Source organism: Panthera uncia, chromosome C2, assembly GCF_023721935.1.
Source record: "Panthera uncia isolate 11264 chromosome C2, Puncia_PCG_1.0, whole genome shotgun sequence".
Taxonomy (NCBI): Eukaryota; Metazoa; Chordata; class Mammalia; order Carnivora; family Felidae; genus Panthera; species Panthera uncia.
In genome coordinates, this window is record NC_064810.1 from 3163773 (window position 1) to 3180128 (window position 16356).

The following is a 16356-nucleotide window of genomic DNA, read 5'->3' on the forward strand; positions in this document are numbered from 1 at the left end:
CATTTTTACTTAATTGTATCGGAGTTTCAACCAGGGCCACAAGACAAGTGAAAGAGATAGAAAACAAACAGAGGTCAAAGTGTCTTTATTATCAGAAGATATGATTGTTTTTATGGAAAATCCTAGGAATCTAGAAAATAACTACCCAAGCTAAGAAATGAATTAAGCAACGTCAGAAGATGCTAGGTCAATATATGAAAATCTGCTCTATTTTTAGAATAATGAGCAGAAAACAAATGGAAAATTAAATTCAGGTCTCCTTGGCAATTACACTGGAAAACAGAAAATGCCATGGAATAGGTTTAACAAAAGATATGTAGGACTTTCATCTTGAAAGCTAAAAATCTTTGCTGAGGCAAGTTAAGGAAAACCTGAGTAAGTGGAGGGTGTACCATGTTCATGGGTTAGAAGACTCAGTATTGGTAAGATGTTAGCTTTCCCAAACTAACCTCTGTATTGAAAGCAATCCCAATCAAAGTCATAGATTGCTTTTTAAAAAAGAAACTGACATGTTGATTCTTAATTCTGAAATTTGTAGGGAAAAGAAAAAGGCCCATATAACCAAAATAACTGTAAAAGAAACACAAATGTGGAAGGCTCCCTGGTTTCAAGCCCTAGCAGTTAAGCCAGTGTGTTATTGGTGTCTAGATAGACACACAGGTGGATGAAACAGAGCAGAAAGACTACAAAGAGGCCCATGCATGGAGACAAATAATCTTCTAGAAAAGTGTCTAAGTGATTCAATGGAAAAAGGGAAGTCTTTTTAACAAGTGGTGCTATGATGACTGAATATACATACAGGGGAAAAAAAAAAAAGGTCGATCCCTACCTCACACCGTACACAAAATTAATTTAAATTGGATCATAGATTGGGGCTCCTGAGTGGCTCAGTCGGTTAAGTGTCTGACCTTGGCTCAGGTCATGATCTCACGGTTCGTGGGTTCGAGCCCCGCGTCGGGCTCTGTGCTGACAGCTCAGAGCCTGCAACTGGCTTCAGATTCTGTCTCCAGCTCTCTCTGCCCCTCCCCTGCTTGTGCTCTCTCTGTCTCTAAAATAAATAAACATTTAAAAAAATTTTAATGGATCATAGACCAAAATATAATAGCTATCACTCTCAAATCTCCTAAAAATTAATCTTATCTCTTCTACCTGGGGGTAGGAGAAAGTTTCATAGGGAAGACACAAAAAATACAATATATACAAGAAAAACTTGTTAAATTAGACTTTATCAGGTTAAAAATTTCTGCTCATCAAATGCCCTCATTAAGAAAATTAAAAAGGCAAGTCATGAAGTGGGAAAAAATATTTGCCATACATATATCTGACAGATGAATTATATCCAGAATATAGAGAGTTTCCTACAAACCAGTGATAAAAAAAAACAAAAACAAAAAGACACACACTTGTTTACAAAATGAGTAAACACATAGAACAGACACTTCACAAAGTAAGATGTTCAAACAGCCAATAAGCATGAAAAAACATGCTCAACAATCATTAAGTCATCTGAGAAATGTGAATTAAGACCATGATGAAAGGCGCCTGGGTGGCTCAGTCAGGTAAGTGTCTGACTTTGGCTCAGATCAAGATCTTGAGGTTCGTGGGTTTGAGTTCTGCGTCGGGCTCTGTGCTGACTGCTCAGAGCCTGGAGCCTGTTTTGGACTCTGTGTCCTCCTCTCTCTCTGCCCCTTCCTGACTCTCTCTGTCAAAAATAAATAAACATTAAAAAAAAAAATAAAACCAAAAAGACCATGATGAAATATGATTTTATACCTACTTGATGTCTAAAAAGTTAAAAGCTGAGATGTTGTGTTGGGTCGTATGTGGAGCTCCCAGCTCACCTACACACGGCTGGTGGGATGTAATGCGGCACGACCACTGGGGCAATCAGTTGGCCAGTTTCTTATAAAGCCAAGCATCCATTCACCATATGAACCAGCGACATCGCTCATGGGTTATGGCCCAAGATAACGGACAGAGATGCCCACGGTAAGATCTGTACGATTTTTACAGCGGCGCATGCTGAAATCACCCAGCGTCCCTCAACAGGAGAGCCAGCGGCGGGGAACTCACAGTGGAACACTACTCCGCAACATGGAAGTTAATAAACTACACGCATGCGTCTTACAAACATGACGCCGACAGACTCCCCCATACGGAACAGCATCTACGGGATGACTGCGCTCCCGCGAAACTCGGGACCAGGACCACGTGGTCTGTGCTGACGGAAGTCGGAACAGTGGTCTCCTAAGTGGGCACTGACTTGAAAGCAGGCACGGGGGACTTTTCAGGGTGACACAACTGCTCTTCATCTCGGTGGGATGGGGGTTACACGCGTGGGTGCTGTCATCGAGCTCATCCAACTGTGCACTTCGGGCGTGCGCATATTGTCTCAGCCGCACGGGATGCGGGCGTATGTGGCTCTGCCAGGTCCTCACGCGTGCCCAGAGGCAGACAGCGCTCCGAGCGGCGGCCTCCCTGGGGTCCGCAAGGTAACGTTCGGACCCCGCCATTTCTGCGTCACCAAATTCTGGGGGCAGGACACAGGTCCCCAAGGCCCCGAATGACTGTGTGATGCCCGCGTGTCTGGCAGCGACGTGCTAGGCGCCACTGCCTTTGCTGGTGGGACCGGGTCGTGCGATCCCGTGAGGACCCCGCGGGAGTCGGGTAAGCCCCTTGGAGGCGGCAGGGCAGCAGGGCTGGTTATCTTTTGTGTCTCAGGAGTGGCGCACATCAGGGTGACCGAGGCCGTGATCGGGAGGCTCTTCAGGCGGAAGCGGAACTAAGGATGGAAAACACTACGAAGAGCGTTATTGTCTCATCAGCAACGCTGTGCTTATCTCCAGGCATGTACCGGACTCGCAAGGGACAGCGGCCAGCGGCACGTGCCGTTTTCGACCCCAGGGCCGTTCCTGTCCTAGGAAACGTCAGCAGTGCCAGAGAGGCGTGACTGCAGCCCCTGGGTCGTTACCGACGACAGCTACCGTTTACTGAGCACCTACCACATGCCAGGCGCCGGGCTAAACACTGTGCATGAATTCTGTCATCTGTCCTCCCAAGAACCCACAGGGTGGGTTCCCTGTTCTGCAGGGAAACTGAGGCGCCGTGTGGTAGGAAACCGTCCTGAGGCCATTTCACCCGACTGACAAGGGACTGGGGACAACTCTCAGGTTGGTGCCTGGAAGCCGACCCACAGACGGGGAGATGGGTGCAGCAGGGACCCCAGCAAGCCCTGGAGGGCATGTGGGACCGAGGCGAGGGACGGAAGAGAGTGCGTGGAGGGCAAGTCAGCACCGGCCTGTCACGGGGTCCCCTGGGCAACTGTGACGGCCACCTCAGAGGGCCTCCCAGCACCGGCAAGGGCGCCGAGGTGCATTTGTCCCTTGGCCTCCTCTCGAGGCGGCAACTGCTCCCGGGGCGGCAAGCCCTCCCCACTTCTGGTGGGCCCTGCGCACGGGAGGTCCACAGGCAGGCCGGGAGCTCGGGTGGGAGGACGCCGTGGGCGCCCGTGGCACCAGCGGCCTCTGCTCTGCGCTGCTGGGCACCGGCTGGACTTTGAAAAAATGTTAGTATTTTATTTGACCCAATATATCTCATCTCAACGAGCATCCCACGAAAACGTGCACACCCACATTCCGGGCAGCATCACTCGCAACAGCCCTAAGTGGAACCCACCCCGATGCCGTCAGCTGATGAAAAAACGCGGCCCAACGTCTCGCGAGGACGTGGCTCCTCCGGGAACTGGAGCGGAGTACGACACCGAGGAGCCCGACGACGCTGCTCAGGGGAAGACGCCAGACGCACAAGGCCGCGTACTCCATCACAGGAGGCATCCTGAACAGGCATCTCCATAGCAACGGTGGTTGCCAGGGACCGGGTGGAGGCGGGGGTGGGGGTGAGCTGAAGTCAATGGGCGTAACTGCCGATAGGTACGGGAGTTTTTTGCGGGGTGATGGAAATGTTCTGGATCTAGACAGTGGTGGTGGTTGCACAAAAACAAAAAAAAAAAAATGAATGTACTAGAAACCATGGAATCTGTCACGTGAAAACGGCGCATTCCATGTCGGTGATTTCTATCTCACAAGGAAAACGTGCAATCAGAGAACGAGTGGTGAGGTGTTGCACGTTCCTTTATCCGTACGGAGTCTTCGGAATCCAGTGTGAGTTCCGCATTTGGACCGCGGTGACCTTGCATACACTTGGTCCCCTCCTGGAAGAACAGCTCCGGGGTCCGTCACCGCAGTGCTCTGCGGTGTTGGGATTTCAGCAAGCCACCACTCAGCCAGGGTGAGTCCCGGGCACTGTGACTCCTGTTTCCTAAGCGGTGGAGAGCAAGTTTGGGGCACTGGGTTTCTTGGAGAGACCCGAGCAGGCAAGCACACGTGGGGACATCCAGACGGGCCCTTCTGGCAGGGACTCCCTGAATCTCGCACTAAACTGGGGAGGGAAAAGGGCAGGAGAACGCCCCGTGGACAGGGCTGTGTGTGGCCTGCTGGAATTCTGGGCAACGTTCAAGGCACGGCCAGCACCTGTCATTCCCCCCAGCGACCTGTCACCTGTGACTTGCAAAACCACAGGCAGGCTCCGTGGGGGTGCTTCTGATGTGTCTTCACGGCTCACTTTCTCTGTCTGTCCTTGGGAACAAGGACAAGGAAGCTCTTGGAAGCCAGGCCTGGAGTCACCCCTGATCTCTGCCCAGGAGGACAGAAATGAAAGCCAGCCTCAGGGGCAGCCCCCACGGGCCCTCCCCCCCCCCACCAGCCCCCCAGATGAGGGGCCAGCAGAGGTGCAGCTGGGCAGTGCGATGTGTCCTGGTCCTAGGGATGGGCAGGGAACGAGGGACCAGCTGTCAGTCCTAAAGTTGAAGACGCTCCCCTGGAGAAGCGTGGCTCTCAACACGTAGCTGCCGCCGCCCTGAGAGACCAGGGCTCCCCCAGGACCAGGTAGGAGCGTTGACCGAAATGTGGGGCCAGCGGGAAGGACGGCGACCCCCAGGAAAGGCCAGGCCAGGGGCCTCAGCAGCTGCATGGAAGTCTGGACCCCAGGCTCCTACTTCCTTTCCTGACCTTTTTCCTGCCATTGTGACTGTGGCCTGTTGATTCACGGGCAGCTGGCGCTCCTTCCCGCCACACTCAGGGCGGCAAGGCCGGGGCTGACGACTGACCCTGGGAGAGGCTGAGAGGCTCTGGAAGCAAGGCCGGGCTGGGCGCCGATGCGTGGGCGAAGGAGGGGCATTTCCTGCCGAGAGCCAAGAGTTCCCATTTGCAGAAAAAGCTCCAGATGGAAAGACACAGCGCCATTCCCTGACCTGTCTCAGGAAGGCTCGGACCACGGGGGTCTACCTGATACCAACTCTGTCCCCAGAGGAAAACCCCGGGATACTGTGCATTTGTAGACAAGGGGTCCTCGTGCACCAGGGTGTGAGCCCGCCCATCAGTATGCAGACGGCGAGCGCGGACCGCCCCGCGTGGGTGTTCACGGTGCTGGGGGATGCGCACGTTTGGAGGACACCCGCTCGCCGTCACTGCAGAGAACACATGCCTTTGTGCCAGCTCCCGCGGGAGGCTGAGTGAGTCCCCACACGGTCAGGTGCACTCCAGCTTTTGCCAAGTGCTTTCCCTTAAGGAGCACAGACCCACCTCCACGGGTCCAAGCTGGGCCCCGAAGTTACACAAAAATCCCTCCTTATTCTTCCTCCAGCGACAATCTTGTAAACACCTGGGCACGCCTGCCACGCCCCCCAGGCTTCCTTCCCGAAGCTCATTCCTGTCCGGGCGGCCGCGCACTCGGCCTGTTTTTTGCTTCGTTATTCCTCAAAGGCTTCATTATTCTGGCCCCTCCACTCTGGATGGTGACAAGGCCAGCGTCCTTCTTCCGATGGAATCCTGTGCCCGAGTGTGGCATCCCGGGGCCCCATCCTGGGTCCCTCCTGCTAGCTCCCTGCCTCCCTGGTGAGCTCACGGAGCCCGGGCTGCAAACACTGCCAGCACCATCACTGGCAGGGCCACGGCACATCCCCAGTGAGGGCCGCAGGCTCTAGTCACATCTACTCAACACTGGTGCCCACAGCCACACCGCGCGGAGATGTCCCAACGTGAGCCGCCTTCTCCTCCCGTGTGCCAGACGCTCTCAGCCTGTTCCCACGTGGGGGCTGCCGTTCCGTCCCCTCAGCGACTCTGTGGGCTCCTCTGACTCCTCTTTGATGTCCCATGTCTACTCAGTCAGAAAATAAGCAGGGCTCTTCCCTCAGAACACACCAGAATCTGGGGGCGCCTGGGGGGCTCAGTCGGTTAAGCGTCTGACGTCGGCTCAGTTCACGATCTCGCGGTCCGTGACTTCAAGCCCCCCGTCGGGCTCTGTGCTGATGGCTCGCAGCCGGGAGCCTGCTTCAGATTCTGTGTCTCCCTCTCTCTCTGCCCCTCCCTTGCTCACAACTCTCTTTCTCTCTCTCAAAAATAAACACTAATAGTAAAAAAAGGAGAACATACCGGAATCTGGCCACTCCTCACCACCCCCGCTGCTTCCATGCTCCTCTCTGCCTATGGGAATTACAGCCTCCTGATGGGCCTTCAAAGTCACACATGATGAGCCCCTGACACCCCCAACCTTATCTCCAGGAGTTCAAGGGACACCCTGGAGGCCTCACGCCTTAGCAGTACGACTAAACTATCCCTGGATCCTGGTCCACTACAACCATCCTGGCAAAGTCTAAAGGCAGGTCTCAAAGGCATCAAACTGAATTGTAAGTAACTGAACTGCCTGCCAGGACAGAACCCACACTCTTTAATGGGAGAAAACAAAATGCAGATGATCAACAATATAGCAAAAAAAAAAAAAAAAAAAAAAAAAAGCGAATGTGGATTTATACAAAGAAATATAATTGACTGTTGAAAGCAAAAAATGAGTAACAGTGGATTATGGGCCTAAAAACATATGTAGCACACAAGTAAAATGTATGACATAGAGCACAGGGTGGGGGCACACACAAGCACACGGCTCTGAGACCCCACTCCTTCAAGAAGTGGCAGGACACAATTTAAAGGAAGACTGTGATACGTCGGTGATACTGATTGTGAAACCAAGGGCAGCCAAGAAGAAACAAAGAAGTACAGTTTAGAGACCAAGAGTGGAGAAAAGATGGTCAGTATCCAGAAGACAGGAAAAGAGAGAAAAAATTAAAAAAATAATGAATGAGACAAGCCAAAATGAGTGGCAAGGTAGCAGCAAGATAACCCTGCTGTATCTATGACTACTTTTAATGTAAATGGTTTCACGGCTCCAGTTGAAAGGCGGAAATTGCCAAGATTGATAAATGTTGCCAATAAGAAACCTGCTTCAAATACAGAGGCAGAGACACAGTAAAATAAAAAGATGGAAAGGGTATAATATGTGAGCACTAAAGCTTAAGGAAGCTGGGGTGGCTGCATTAATATGAGACAAGGAAGACATTCAAAGAATAGTACCAAGGACAAAGGCCACATTTTTGGAAGGATAAAGGGATCGATCCATCAAGAGTATAGAATAATCCTAAACAAGTATGCACCCAATAACAGGAGGGGAAACGCATGAAGCAAACCTGACAGACGGAGAAAAGCAATGGATACATCTACAAGGCATTTGTATATTTCAACGCCCTTCTTTCAGCAATTGATGGAACAAGCAGACAGAAAATGAAGGCGGAGGAAACTTGAACTACCCTATCAACTCACTCGACCTAACTGATACTGGTGGCATATTCTGCTCAGCAACAGCAGGGTTCACATGCTCCTCAGGTGTATACGGAACAATCCCCAAGCCACACCACGCATTCCAATACATTAGAAAAGACAGAAGCCATCCAGGGTCCACTTAAAAAAATTTTTTTTTAATGTTTATTTATTTTTGAGAGACAGAGTGTGAGTGGGGCAGGGGCAGAGAGAGAGAGAGAAAGACACAGAATCTGAAGAGACTCCAGGCTCTGAGCTGTCAGCACAGAGCCCAACGCAGGACTCGAACTCACAAGCTGTGAGATCATGACCTGAGCCGAGGTCGGACGCTTAACTGACTGAGCCACCCAGGCGCCCCAAGGGTCCACTTTTAACCGCAGTGGAATGAACTGAGACATCAATAACAGAAAGGTAACTGGAAAATACACAACCATCTGCAAATTAAACAATACGCTTCTAAATAACAAATAGATCCAAGCAGGAACCACAAGGTAAATTAGAAAATATTGTGAGCTGAATAAAAACGAAAACACAACGCCTCGAGATCTATGAGATACCGCTAAATTATATTTAGAGGGCTATCGTTAGCTTCGAATTATTATAGAAAAAAGAGAAAGATCTAAAATTAATGATCTAAGCTTCCGCCTTCAGAAGCTGGAAAAAGAGGAGCAAACTAGATGTGGAGCGGGTAGGAAGGAAAGGAAGGAAATCAAAAGGATGAGAGGAGAAATCAATGAAAGAGGAACCAAATAATGGAGAAAACCAATGAAGCTCAAAGCTGGCTCTTAGAAAAAAGAAATCAAGAAAATGTATAAATCAGACTGACTCGAGAACGGAGAAGGTCTACCTTCCGGGTATCTTGGATGGAAAAGCAGAGTTCACGCCAACGCCATGGACATAAAGGGGATGACCAGCACTTCCCAGACTCCATCCTGCCAACAAATTCTTAGATGAAATCTTTGCTCGAATGGGTACCACTTCCTGAAGTTCATTCCAAGTACACAGAAAACCTGGACATACTTGTCTCTTAAAGACACCGGATTCATAATTTAAAACCTCCCAACAAAGAAACTCGAAGCACAGAGGATTCCCTGGTGAATTCTAGGACACATTTAAGGCAGAAATAGTGCCATCCCTGTACAAACTTCCAGAAAGCAGGAGGGCGGAGCACCTCCCCACTTCCCACGAGGCCGGCATCACCCTAATGCGAAAACCAGATGAACATACTGTACGAAAGTAAAACTATGGAATCCTTGATGATACAGATAACAAAAACCTTTCACAAAACGTATTTAAATTGAATCCAAAGCAAAAAGATAGTAGACCGTGGCCAAATGGAGTTTACACTAGGAATTCAAGGTTAAAGTTTTACAATCAATCAGTACGTCCACCAGTAACAGAACAGAGGAGTAAAAAACACGATCATCTCAATAGAGGCAGAAAAAGTATTTGACAAAATCCAACACTAATTTATGATCAAAACTCTCAACCAATTAGGAATTAAAGGGGGGAAAAAACCCCTCAACCTGAGAAAGGGCGTCTACAGAAAAACCCTACAGCTGACATCATAACGGATGGTGAAAAGCTTCACTTTGTCTCCAAGATGAGAACAGAGCAAGAATATGCATTCTCACACCATGTGCTTCTCTCATATTAGATATCCCAGCAGGAGCAGCAAGGCAAGAAAGAGAAGTAAGAGAGACAAAAGACATCCAGGTCTGAAAGGAAGAAGCAATTCTCTATCTGCAGATGTAGACAATCATAGGAAATCGATAAGAAGGTACTAGATCTACTGAATGAGCTTAGCTAAATCAATACACAAAACCAATTATATATATATTTTTTAATTGTTTTTTTTAATCTTTATATATTTTTGAGAGGGAGACAGCATGTGAGCAGGGGAGGAGCAGAGAGAAGGAGACACAGAATCCAAAGCAGGCTCCAGGCTCTGAGCTGTCAGCGCGGAGCCCGACGCGGGGCTCGAACTCACGAACCGCGAGATCATGACCTCAGCCGAAGTCGGACGCTCAACCGACTGAGCCACCCAGGCGCTCCCAATTATATTTTTTGTAAACAAAAAACTGCTGGGAATTGAAATAAAAACCCATTGACAGTAACATTAAAATATTAAATACTTAGTGATAAATTTATTAACACAGATTCAAGAACTTTACATTGACAACTATGTTATTGTGAAACATTAAAAGAAACCCAAATAAATCGAGAGATACCACATTCATGAATCAGAAAACTCAGCAATATAGACAGTAATTCTTTTCAAATTGTTCTGTGTATTTAGTACCATTTCAAAGTCCCACTGAAAAAATTTTTTTTTTCGTAGCAACTGACAGACTGATACTAAAATTTATTTGAAAATACAAGGAACCCGGAACAACAAAAGATGTTGTGATAGCTCGATGGGGGGAAAGGACTGTCTTTTCCACAAACATTCTGGAACAAATGGATATCCATGCAGAGAGAATGAATCTCAGTCCTTTCCTGCCCCGCATGAAGGTGGGCTAGACTGAGCAACATTCTTCCAAAGAGCAGAGTAAGGAAGGGGAAAACAGCAACTCGGCAGTGGGGAAGCCAGGGATTCAAAGGGATATCGTAGGCCCCTCATTCTTTCCCCAGATCCATACCCTTAGGCTGATCTTGAAGAAAACCTCAGACAAACCCAGCCTGGGGGACATTCTATAGACTCTCCAAAGTGTCTGAGTCAGATGGCCCTCTCAGACGGGGCCAAAGGAGAAGACCCAAGGGCCAGTGTGACACAGACGGGACCGTGGCTTGGATGCTGGACAGAAGGACATCCAGAGAAAAACTGGTGAAATCCGAATAAAGTGTGGGGCTTAGTTAATAAAAAAAAAGTCACGTTCATTATCAAGTCAAGGGCTCGATCGCTTTTTGTTTTAAAAAAGGAATTTTCCTTCTAGAAAAAGTTAGACCTATTTTATTCTAACATCTACTATCAAGAGAATTGAATTAAGAGTTTTCAAAGAGCTACTGAAGCATTAAAAACATTTACTTTATTTTATTTTAAGTTTATTTATTTATTTTGAGAGAAAGAGTGCAAGTGGGGGAGGGGCAGAGAGCGAGGGAGACAGCGAATCCCAAGCAGGCTCGGCATTATCAGCACAGAGCCCAGAGTGGGGCTTGAACTCATGAACTGAGAGATCATGACCTGAGCCGAAACCAAGAGTCAGACGCTTAAGGGACTGAACCACCCAGATGCCCCAAGCATTAAACAAATTTAAAGCAATCAGTGCCCACATGTAAATGCTGTCACTTAAAAATTTTTTTTGAACATTTTTTATTTTTGAGAGACAGAGCATGACCCGGGGAGGGGCAGAGAGAGAGAGAGGGAGACACAGAATCCAAAGCAGGCTCCAGGCTCCGAGCTGTCAGCACAGAGCCCGACGCGGGGTTCGAACCCACAAACTGTGAAATCCTGACCTGAGCTGAAGCCGGATGCTTAACCAACTGAGCTGCCCAGCACCCAGGTGCCCTGACAACTGTCACCTTAAAGATGAGACAAGGTGCAGACCCATAAGTGCCTCATCCTGGCCTGCATGGGATGGGTGGCTTCAAAATTCTATTCTGTGGCCATCAAGCTTATAAAAATCAAAATTAAATTAACTTTACACTTTAAAAAGGAAAATAAACCTCGACTTCTGTCTCAGGCCATACACAAAAGTCACCTTGCAAGGGATCACAGCCCTAAAGGGACAAACTAAAAATACAAAACCTTTGGAAGAGAGAACGGCAGAAAACCTCACAGGTAGGGGACGAACTAGGACTTCTCGGGTAGGGTACCGAAAAGCACAAACCATAAAAAGATCAAAATTGATAATCCGGGCCGAATCAGAATGGAACACTTCTCCTCATTGAAAGATACGGCTAAGAAAACGAAGGAGCGAGTTCCAGGCTGGGAGAAAATATTTATGATACGGGTCTGCCTAAGGGTGTGTGCCTCCAATAAATCAGGGACACTCACTGTTCAATAATAAGGAAAAGCAGTCACCTACCACGACGGATCATGAGAGAAGATTTATGACTGGTTAGTAAATACATTCGCCATCATTAGTCACTGGGGAAGCATTTTAAAGTCCAACCACACGCAATAACACACCACACCCATTAGAATGATTAACTGACAACTCCGAGCGCGGCCGGGGACTGCTCACCCCCGGTGGGTGGGAGGGTCAGGCGGTGCCGCCACTTTGGAAACACCGATGGGCAGGCTCTTCGGCGAATTACTTAACGCTACGACCTAGCGGTCCCGTTCGATCCGAGAGAAATGAAAACGTCCGTCCCCACGAAGGCATCCACCTGAATGCTCATGGCGGCCTTACCCTAAAAGCCCCCAGACTGGGAGTAACCCGCTGTCCTTCAACAGATGGATGGGGATCCACACTGGGGTCCAGCCACACCAGGGAACACTACCCAACGATACAAAGGAATGAACCACTGGGGCAGCTGACACACACACACGTCCCAAAGCCGTTAGGCCGAGTCAAAAAGCAGGAGGCATCCTATGTAATCTCTTTTATACAAAGCTCTCGAAAAGCTAAATTTACGGGGTCAGAAAGCAGGTGGGTTGCTGACAAGAGGCCAGGGGTCATGGGCGGGGGTGGGGGGGCGGTTAACTGGGAAGGGACACAAGGGAACCTTTTCGGGTGACGTAAATGTTCCGCGTCTTGGTTTTGGGAACGGTTACAAGGGGGTATGCATTTTTCAAAGTTCATCAAAATATACACTTAAATGGGGGCATTGTATTCTGCATGAATCATACGTAAGCAGGAGAGAGAAAAGATCCAGAAGGAAATGGGATTTTACCACCGTAACACCACTGACCGCACCCGGCGTCCCGGGGGCTGGGGGCTGGGGGCCGCGGACGGCCCACGGTCTGACGTGCGGACTTGGCGGCTCATGGGTCTGAGCGCGCAGGCCAGACTCCGCGCCCAGGAAGACAAGGGCGGACTGTCACCCAGGGTCTGCTAAGTCCGTGGGGACGGCCTGGGAGGGAGGCCCCGAGGGGTCGTCAAGGGTGGAGCGTAAGACAGGGCTTCAGATTCTGTAACAGCACAGGGTTTACGTTCAAATGCTTACCTAATATATATTCAATCACAGGGGCAGCCTGGAGCCTTCTTTTTTTTCTCTTAATTTTAAAAATGATAGCAGGGCCTTACCAGACAGCTGCTTGATGGCCACCGGTCTCACTTTGTACGGGGTGCTGCAAGACAGAAGACAGTTCTCTGTGAGATGCCGTCCGAGGTGCTCCCAGCACGCCTGCTACGGGAGATAAGCGCTCGGGAGAAATTGGAATTCAGCGGATTAGGGTTTTTTTCTGAAATTAGTTTCTCTGGCTGTTCTGAGCTTCCTCGTTTGGAAGAATTCCAAATACTTTAAACGTATCATTTAAATGATGAACTTCCTCTCTGATGTTCACATGTGGTGAATTCAACAAATTTGGTGATCGGGACCACTGACGCTCGGGTGCGGGATCCCGCCGGGAAGGGCTCCTGTGCCCACGTCCGTGCCAGCACCTGACTCGCACAGGGAAGGCGCTCTGCCCCTGGCCCGGTCCGAGCTCCTGACGGCCACATCTCCCAAGTGCACGAGAGCGGGTGGTGTCAGCCGCCCGGCTGAACACGCACGGGCATCTCGGTGACGCCATCCCCAGTCATCACGAGGCCCCGAGGGGATGGACACAGAAGGTTTGCCCCTGACACACCAGGACTTACAGCAAGGGGCGGGGGGAGGGAAAGACGACTGAGCCAACAGAAAATAGTTCCAAAGAATAGGCAATAAGTCATAATAGTTTTTTAAAGAGGAACCTCAAGAGAGAGGCTGTTTGGGTTTTGTGTTTTGTTTTTTGTTTTTTTTAGCAAAATTGCAAAACGTGTGACTGGCAGGCTGCAAGGACACAGGGAAGCAGGTGCAAAAGCATCACTGGGGGAGTATGGATGGTCACAGCCTTGGGGAAGGAGTCCTGGCAAGACCGGTTAACAGGCCCACGCGTGATCCTTGATCTTGACAGGCCATCACATGACCTTGACTCAGCACAAGAATTTAGGAACAAACGTACCGGATGAAACCTTACTAGCCCGTGGGGATATCGTCCCGTGTCCTGTGTTCAGGTCGTTATTCAATAAATTGTTCCCGGAGGGCTCACAGGTCAGGTACAGGTGACAAAGACAAAAATGCTCCTGTCCTCACGGAGGTAATGTTCCGTGTTCAAATATGCATTAGAGGGCCAGGTGTTCCTGCACTGCTTGAATGGCTAAGCTCTAGAAATTCTCTGGCCCCAGTCAACAGGCGGCTGAGGATGCACTGGAGGCGTCTGGACAATGTCCTGTGGCCAACAGGCCCTGAAGCAGGCCGTGCCGGGAGCACTGCGATGAAGCTGTGTTTGGGGCCGAGTCTCCTGGAAGGTGCACGGGGCTCGGCTGAGGGGCACCTGGAGGCAGAGACCAGGTGTCTGTGCATCGCAAAGCCCGGATGAGGGGTAGGACAGTCCAAAGCAAAGGCTGGCTGGGAGCATCTGAAGAAGGCATTAAGGGGAAACGTATTTTGAAGGAAGACTCAGACGATTATGATATTTGCTTTGAAATGAGCCCAAAAGTATCGGCCTGAGGGCCACCGGGACCCCGCTTCTCATCAGTAGCCAGGTGGCCAGTCACGAGCCCTCGGAATCTGGAGAAGAGACCCTGGAAAGCTGACAGTCACAGGAGCACCAGCACCAGCCCTGTCCCGTGAGATGGCTCCTGAGTCTGAGGCTGGGGAAGCAAGCAGGCGACGAGCGGCTGCAAATGTCTTCAGAAGTGGAAGACGCTGGAGAGACAGCCTGACCACATGCACGGCCTACTTGGCCACTGTTTGCTGGGAAGAAACAAGATTCCAGCACTTTCCCAGAGAGGAAAGCCCTGTGTCTGGTGGACACGGCTTTCTGGTGAGCACCGACCTGGGGTCAAGGGCAGTTTCTTACGTTTTCCACACTCTATACCGGTGGCTCTCCCCCAGGGCTGTATACTGGAGTCACCTGGTGAGACTGAAAAAATCCCTCAAAAATTCACATTTAATGGGTGGGTCTTAGCGGGGTCTGGACCTCAGGGCCTTTGTGATGCTCTCTGGTGGTTTTGATCGGCGGGAGGGCTGCAAGTCACTGGGTTAGCGGCACTGGACCCCCAGGCAACTAGAGAAGTGGCCTGGAGAGACCTGGGGCAGGCGGGGTCTGGGGGCCGCTGGGATGGGACCTGGGAGGTGGCATCCACCCAGCATCACCACCACCACCTGGGAGCTGAGAGAACAGCAAATTCTGGGGCCCCAGCCCAGATCCAGAGCGTGAGGACCTGAGGGGCGGGCAGGGAGGGGAGGGAGGACGGGAAGTCTCCTGTGCAGCTGGGTGGGGGGCTGGTGACCTGTGAGCAGAACGGGTAGCTCTGGAAAGAAAATGCCAGAGAGCACAGAAACCCGGGCTTCTTAAGTTCGGCTCCCCTGGTGTTTCAGGCAGTGGGTCTCTGCATGGAAGCCACCCTGCGCATAGTAGGACCATCCTGCGCACAGTAGGTCTGTCCTGTGCATAGTAGGACCATCCTGTGCACAGTGGGACCATCCTGCGTGCAGTGGGACCACCCACACAGTGGGACTGTCCCATGCACAGTGGGGCCATCCTGAGCATGTAGGGCCATGCACAGTAGGGCCATCCTGCACACAATGGGATGGGTAGCAGCAGCCCCACTCTCCGCCCACCGCCCCAGTTGTGACAGCCACAGTGTCTCCAGACACTGCCCAGTGTCCCCAGGGGAACAACGCCTCCCCTGCCGAGAGCCACTGGCGCAGAATAAAGTACAAAGCAGACATTCGGAAGCCACAAAGTACAGACAGACAAGCTACGGACAAACCGCTGTTGAGGAGAAATGCCGTTTCGCTCAGAGACCAGCTTGTGCTGGTTTGAGTGGAACGCCTCCCCCCCACCCCCCCACCCCAAGGTCAGTTTAGTCTGTGGACGTCGGGGGTGACAGGTTGCTCAAGACTCAGCTCCTGAAGCGCGATCTGGCCGAGCGTGTGCCGTGATTTACGGGACTCACGCCGGAGTCTTTGGGGAGCAGGTTCGCGCCGCTCTTTCCTGGGAGCCCGAGGCCGGCAATCGGAGCCCGAGGGTGTGGGGCAGAAGCTCCCGACGGGCGGAGTTTGGGAAGACCGATGGGCACGTGGAGGGGAGGCCTGGCGGAGGCAACTGGGTGCGTGGAGAAGGACAGTGCCCACCACGGCTCGCCGAGCCTGAGAGACGGTGTGGCTACGAGGACGGTCGAGGACTTTGTGCCTCCCAGCGGCTTCGTGCGGCTCCTTGCACTGAAGCCTTAAGCTGTGCGGGGGAGGGTCTGCGCCCTGGGCAGGGCCTGGGGGACCCGGCACCCAGCCCGGGGCGGATGGCTGACAGGCTGGCTTCTGGGCGCGGGATGGAGAGCAGGTGCCCACCTCTGGGTGCTCAGGTGTGCACACACCTTGGGTGGGGGGATCCTTCTGGGGGCCTCCAGTGAGGGTCTCAGACCACCCCATCACATGGAGCCCAAATGTTTCCAACGGTCACTAAGCACCGTGGGCCCTCCAGCTGCTGGGGCACGAGTGGGGCCCGCCAGGGCAT

General features: G+C 51.1%; 1 protein-coding gene across 1 annotated transcript in view; it reads right to left on the reverse strand.

Moving 5' to 3' along the window:
• The window catches only part of PDE9A (phosphodiesterase 9A), a 56803-nt gene extending 42103 nt beyond the window's left edge, over positions 1–14700 (reverse strand). Inside the window, exon 1 of the mRNA XM_049627796.1 lies at positions 12899–14700. The gene's annotated coding sequence lies outside the window, so the exon portion shown is untranslated. The remainder of the gene's footprint in view (positions 1–12898) is intronic.
• Positions 14701–16356: the final 1656 nt, after the last annotated feature.